Raw genomic sequence first — 6,649 nt, forward strand, 5'->3', positions numbered from 1 at the left:
AATGCTCAACTCTGCCTGGGCCTCCTCAGTAGGTTTTGATACTTAAAGGGCTGATTGCTCTTCAAAGAGTTATTCAGAAGTAGAACCGTGTGTGTGATGTGTGCCACTGAAACTGGAAGCACAGATAAAGCAGCTCTGTGTCTCCCTCCCCCACCATCCACACCTCCACCACACACCACACGCGTTCAGCCGCCGCTTTGTCAAACCAAAGGGTATTCCTTGGTGAAGTGGTTTGCTGCAATTGCTTTGTGTTCAACATTTTCACTTCTGCTTAAAGGGTGTCTCTCTTCCTGGGCGTGCTGCTGGCGTGGGGAGGATGTTCAGCACAGTCTGCCCAGGGACATAGGATGGAGAAGGTCTTTTGGGCTCACTAAGTGGAGCTTTGGGACAGTGTGTAGAGACTTGCAGTCTGGCTTGTCTTGACAGTGCTCTTGATAGCTATGAGGTTGTGGAGCATGTTGAGAAAATTCAAGACAGACAGAGGAAACTTCTTGCTTATGGGTTGGAAGCTGGTTTTGGGGTAAGGTAAGGTCAGTTGGACCCATGGGTGGCTGTTGAAACACAAATGTTTCAAAAGAAGATCAGGCCCCTTCATGTGGTTTCTGTGACGCCTGAAGCCAGAGCCAGCACGTCTCGGTCGAATGTGTCCTGCAGGGAGCTGTCATCCCAAACCATGACCATGGCCCTTCAGTAACCCCCACCTCCTCTTTGCTGAGGAGGGATGGGTTGCGTGCGAATGTCGCAAACCAGAGGAGGAAGCACTGGAGCTGTGTGTGTGTGCTGAGAGAGGACAGCAACACCACCCACCTCAAGGCAGAGGAAATTTGTGCTAAACTGCAGCACTAACGGTGCACCTAGATCCATCCTCAGTGTTGGAGAAGATCATTTCTAGACAACCCAACTCCCTGCTGCAGGCTGTGCTGGGTACCACCTGGAGCTCACGGCATCTCCTTAGGGCACATCCCTCTCTCTTCCTGAGCGTTTCTGCCTCTGTGGAGAGATCCAGGAGAGGACCAGCAACGAGTTTGACAAAGCTGTTGGCCAACAAGTGCAGTCTATTGTTAGCATCGCCATGTCCTCCTCAGTAACATCAGGTTCAGAGGGCAAATCGCTCAAAGCAGCTGGGACATGACTGCTGGCTTGTGAGGAATGATGTAATTACATCTCCCTCTGCGGGGAGGTGAATAGAGAGGCCTTTGGAGGCACTGGACTGGGGGGGTGGAGGGAGAGGGCTGCCTCAGGTTACTTCAGGTCAGGATACTGTCAGAATCCATCAAAGGCATTCCCAGGAGAGTCGGCAGCCGACGTGCACAATGCAGGCTTTATGCCACCAGCGGTGGAGTTGAGTTATAGGCATCTGGGCTTTAGAGGGTTTCAATAAAATGTTGCTTTTCTCTCTCTCTTTTTTTTTTTTTTTCTCACCCTTCCCCTGCTGCTGTATGAATTAAGGCTCTTTGGCTTATCGAGTTTAAAGGAATTAGAGCAGCTGACGTTGATATTGTTGTTGTTGCAAGTTCATAGACTTGCTCTTGGACCGAGAACCTGGGCAGCCCTGGAGACATCCCCAGGGAGTCGGGATCCGGCAAACAGCCACCTTGTTCAGCAACTGGGCCTGTTTCCCCAGCAAAGGAACATCTTCCCCTGCTGTTCAGGAGTGCTTTTCTTGGGTTTCTTTCTTTAGTTATAAAGATGCTTCCCATTTTAGCCTGAGGTGTGTGTGTCGCTTTGACTTACGGATGGAGGAAAGCACCTGCTGAAGGAGTGCTGAACCACAGCTAAAGTCCCTAACTTGTGTCATAAACACACAGATCCCTTCATGGCTGTGATTCAAAAGAAAATGTAGGCATTGCCACCTCCTAAGGATTTAGTTTCTTTTATGAGCCTGCATAGGAGTGAAGCTTTGGTTGTAGCCAGTGGATGTTATTTGCTTTTTAATGGTCCATTTACCTCGGCAGTAATCCTTCACGACTGGCTTTCCATCTGTGCTTGCATACCTTGTTTTTGCCACTTGTGAGATCTATTTGATACTCTGTGAATGCAGATGTGGGAGTTCTTCCACAGAAGAGGATTTCTGGGCTTCATCTGCCTGGCCTGGCAGTGATGGGTGGTGGTAAATGGTTGTTAAAGCAGCTCACATGCCACCACGCTGCTGTGAGTCAGCTGGATATGAAGCAGGTTTTAAGCAATGATCTAGTGTGAGCAATGCTGAGCACTTTTAATTTCCTTTTGCATTTAAAAAGGCTGCAGGATTTTGCCTAGGGTCCACAATTAAAATGATTTGATTCCGTGTATACTGGGAGATTTGTTCATTAGATTTATTATACTGTCAGTCTATTTAAATGGCAGGAACCACTTTTAAAGTATTTTGTTTTTCATCTTTAATGCTGTTGCTTGTGTTGCACTCCTTTAGAGAACAGAAATGACTTAGTCATTTTGGTGTTTTCAATTTTCTGATGGGGTTGGATGAACTACAGAGATGCCTGGTCTAAACCAAGACTGTTTTCACTCAGACTTAAAAAGGCTGAGATGCCTTTTTGTTATTAGGTCTTTGCAGAAGAGAATATCTGAAATCCAGCTGTGGGTTGAGGAGATCCATCAGCTGTGCTTTGCTTTGGAGCTTGTGTCCATGTGGAAAATGCTGTAGGGTTTCACAGGTTTATGTGGTTCCCTCTGTTTGGTTGATATAAGTCAGGTCCTGATTTTGGGCAGATTGGATTTAGTAGGTGCCATGAATGAAACAACTCCATAGCAGGATGTTTTGTGACTAACAGACTAAGACTCAACCAGGGAAGTGATAGAATCACCATTCCTGGAAGTGTTAAGAAGATGTGTGGATGTGGCCCTTGTGGACATGGTTTGGTGGTGAGCATGGTCGTGCTGGGTTAACAGTTGAACTCAGAGGTCTTTTCCAACCTTAATGATTCTGTGATTCTCATACATTTTACTCTGTCAGATGAAATGGATGTTTGGTCTAGCCACTGATCAAAATCTCTAGAGTATCAAAGTCAAAATCTCTTTAGCCTGAATTTATTCTGGTAGTCCATTTGTGTCCAAGCTTCATCTGGTTCTGCATTTTTCCTTATATGAAACATTTTCCAAACTTTTCCAAAAAAGAGACCTGAAGTGATATGTGGAAAAAGAAGGGCAAGAAAGGCTGACTTGTTTCTAAAGGCCCTGGAGGCATTCAAACTAAACAGAAATGCCAGTTGATCCAGATGCTATTTTGCCTATTCCTTGTATCTTCTTTTGGAGCTTTTTAACCTCCTTGAATTATTCCTTCAAAAATCCCTGCCCAGAAATGTGCATTTTCCATTCCCTTTAATCCTATTAAACAGCGTGTTACGCTGTGTATTAATCATCTGACTGGAGCAAATCTGGTGGATTTGGTTCAATAATCCTTCTTTCTGGATCACTGCCTTTCTGGGACCTTGGAAAAAAAATAAGAGATTTGCTGTGTCTTACGTTAGAGAGTGACTTGTGCTGTGTAACAGGAGGGCTGACAGCAGAGCAGCCAGGCACCAGCTGCACCTTGTGTAGACAAGCTGAAATCTCCTTCTTAGTCAATGGATAAACTTCTCCAGGAAGCGAGTGGGGGAGAGAGGAAGGGTGGGACTGTTTGGGAATCTGGTAACTAAGTGTTTTCAGATGTTGAGGTTCAAAAGCTGCATTTTTTGGGGGGTGGGGAGAAGTGGGGTAGCTTTAGCTTGGGGTTTGGTGGTGGACTTTGGGATGGAATCTGCTGTAGCACTAGGGCTCTGCCTCATCTCCAGCAGGAGCTCTGCTTTGCTCTGTAGTCTGCGCCTGTGCTGACCCAAGGTTTCCATTTTTCTGACTAGTGTGTTGAGATGACATCAAGTGACAGACAAGGACTCTGATCCTTGTGCCACCAAGTACAGACTCACTGAGCATCGCCAGGCAGGGCAGACCCTGATAGTAAGCAAATTCCTGGACTCAACAGGGTGTTATAGAAACATCTGTATTGCAACTACAGCACCTTCTCCTCAGAAATATCTGGCTGAGTACAAAGAGGAGCCACATTCTTGCATTGATTAGATTAGTGCAGATATCCAAATGTTTCCAGCAGTACAGGAAATGGTCTTTGTGCTGCTTGAGCTCGAACAGATACTGGCTCGAGTTTCCGCTGTGCCTCAACGCCCTCCAACACATGCATTGGGTTTTTCTGCCTCCCCCACTCTGTAACCTCCTGGATCTTTGATGTGGTGATGACTAGATGGCTGTGAAAGAGCCGAACAACACTTGATACAAACTCTTAAGAGAGAAGCTTTGCCATCAGAGGATAAAAGACACACGATCTTAAAGCCTTTGAGACTGTTGAACTTAGAGCAGAGCATCCTGCAAATGCACCCAGTATCAAAATACATTTTGCATGAGTGCAGCGAGTGTGTGGAGTGTTTGCTAGGCAATACATTCCAGCAGGAGTGGTAAAGAGATGCATATTCCTGCTTAGGTAACAAAAATCTCATGGGGGCTCTAGGGTTAGCCCCCACTTCTTGTAGTGGTATCGATGCCTGACAGGTCTTTGGACTCCTTGTCCCTGTCTTGCGTGTGTGACATTTGTATCTAATTTAATGGTTTATTTATTTATCTATCTAGTCTTTTACTAACTCTGACCCTTTCTCTCCAGCTCCCTGCCGACCATGCAGTGACACAGAGGTCCTCTTGGCTGTCTGCACTAGTGATTTTGGTGAGTTGATGATTCTCCTCTCCCTTCTCCCCCTAATACTAACATGACATCCATAAACACCAACAGGTACCTCCTTATGTTTGTCAACCTGCACCAGCAGTAAATGTGGTCTAAGAAGGCTCAATGCATGGGAGAGGGAGGTGTGAAGGACCTCAACTGGCACTTCCCCAGGGTGGACAGAGTGACCCAGCAACCACAGTAGAAGTTCAAGGACTTGGGTGCATCTAGGAGAAGCCATTATTTGTTGCCCTACAATGTTGGTCAACTATTGACAAGAGACCAAAAGTTTCATTAGTTATCTGTGCTTCCCTTTTTCAAGGGGAAATTAATATCAGCTTGTATCTGTAATGGCTGAAGAACAGAGAGTACATTTTCAGGGAGCATTAAGCTGATTTTTTTGTTGTTAGGACTCTTCATGATTAATGCTGTTTTTCTGATGTAATTATTTTTGTCTGAATTTCATCTGTGGGTGCCATTTGGATGGGTTACAAATATAAACTGTAACAAATACAAACATATACTGGAGGTTACTGGATAAACTTGGCTCTAAAACCAACAAAGGACCAAAACTGGGGCTGCTGTAGTGAAGTCACTTCTCCTGGTTGCACGGGGCTGAGTCTGGATCAGGATCTTCCAGAGGGATCTTGAGTAATTCATCCTTAAATCCTTTTTTCTTTTTCCAGTGATCAGAGGCTCCATTCAAAACGTAACGAACCAGGCAGAAGAGCAAGAATCCATAATTCACGTCCGTGTCAACAAACTGTACAGGCAGAAGAGCAAAGTCTTTCAGCTGACAGGGGAGAGTGGGAACTGGCGAGGACAAATAAAGACCTTGCTGGAGTGTGGGGTGAAACCAGGAGATGGAGACTTCCTTTTCACGGGACGTATGCACTTTGGGGAGGCCAGGTTAGGCTGTGCCCCTCGTTTCAAAGACTTCCAAAGGATGTACAAAGAGGCAAAAGACAAAGGGCTAAACCCATGTGAAATTGGCCCAGATTGAAACCCCCTGTTTGGCTGAAGATTGCTTTTAGTGTTTGGCTGGGAATATTTCCTGGCCACGGTGAAAACTCTGAACAAAACCAGTAAGTGAGAGGCTGGACAGATCTGGAGAGCAGGCTGAGACCCCACAGTTCACCTGCAGCCTGCAGTGCTCAGAGACTAATGGAAGCAACAGAGGTACGAGCTCAGAAGGCTGCCAAGCACCAAGGCTGGATTTTTAACCAATCTTGTCCTTACGAATTAAGTTATTATATTTTTTTAGTGACTTCCTTAGGAAAACGAACAAAGAAAACTCCCATGTCTTAATAAAAAAAAAAAACCCAAATGAAAGCCAAGATGCCTTTGTATCTTTTTCATACTAATGTTTGTTTGTTTTGTTTTTTCAAGAAAAATGTCTTAAGCTGATGTAGCATTGGGTATGGTGAGTTCTGTATAAATGGCCAAGGATGTGATAGAACACGGTAAAACATCTTAACGTTGATGCTTTGTAAAAAGCTTGGTGTACAATTCAAAGTTGTTTCTTATGACAGAAATTTATGGAGCCAAACTCTTGTGTGTGTGTCCTTTTTTTTTTTTTTTTATCTGAAAGAATGTACAATCGCTGCCTGCAATTTTTTGTCCAGGCTGGCAAATTCTTTCCATTCCAGAGAAATAAAGGTCCCTGGATTTGACACATGCTGTTTAAAATCTTTATTTTTTTTCCCTTTTCCATAAGGCCAATCTTGGCCTAGTCCAGATGTGCTCATAGATCAATTCTGAGCTGCTCTCTTATTTTGTGGCTTCTCTGAGCAGAACCAGAGTTCCTGTGAGGCACTGAGAACCGCAGTGTTTTTCAAAGGGGAAGCAGGAGCTATTTTTGGAGGTTTTGAAACATGTGTCCAGGCAAAGCTTTAAGTGTTCTCCTCTCTGATGCTGATGGCTTTATTTTGGGAATGGCTCCACGGA

At 45.0% G+C, this 6,649-nt stretch overlaps 1 long non-coding RNA gene across 1 annotated transcript; it reads left to right on the plus strand.

Annotated features, from left to right (window-relative positions):
• The first annotated feature begins 4,630 nt into the window (after window positions 1-4,630).
• On the plus strand, window positions 4,631-6,375 carry LOC103801399. Its single transcript, XR_624744.1, has 2 exons — window positions 4,631-4,705; window positions 5,389-6,375. It is a non-coding gene; the product is annotated as an uncharacterized LOC103801399 (long non-coding RNA).
• Window positions 6,376-6,649: the final 274 nt, after the last annotated feature.

This window comes from Acanthisitta chloris, unplaced genomic scaffold, assembly GCF_000695815.1.
Source record: "Acanthisitta chloris isolate BGI_N310 unplaced genomic scaffold, ASM69581v1 scaffold2564, whole genome shotgun sequence".
NCBI lineage: Eukaryota > Metazoa > Chordata > Aves > Passeriformes > Acanthisittidae > Acanthisitta > Acanthisitta chloris.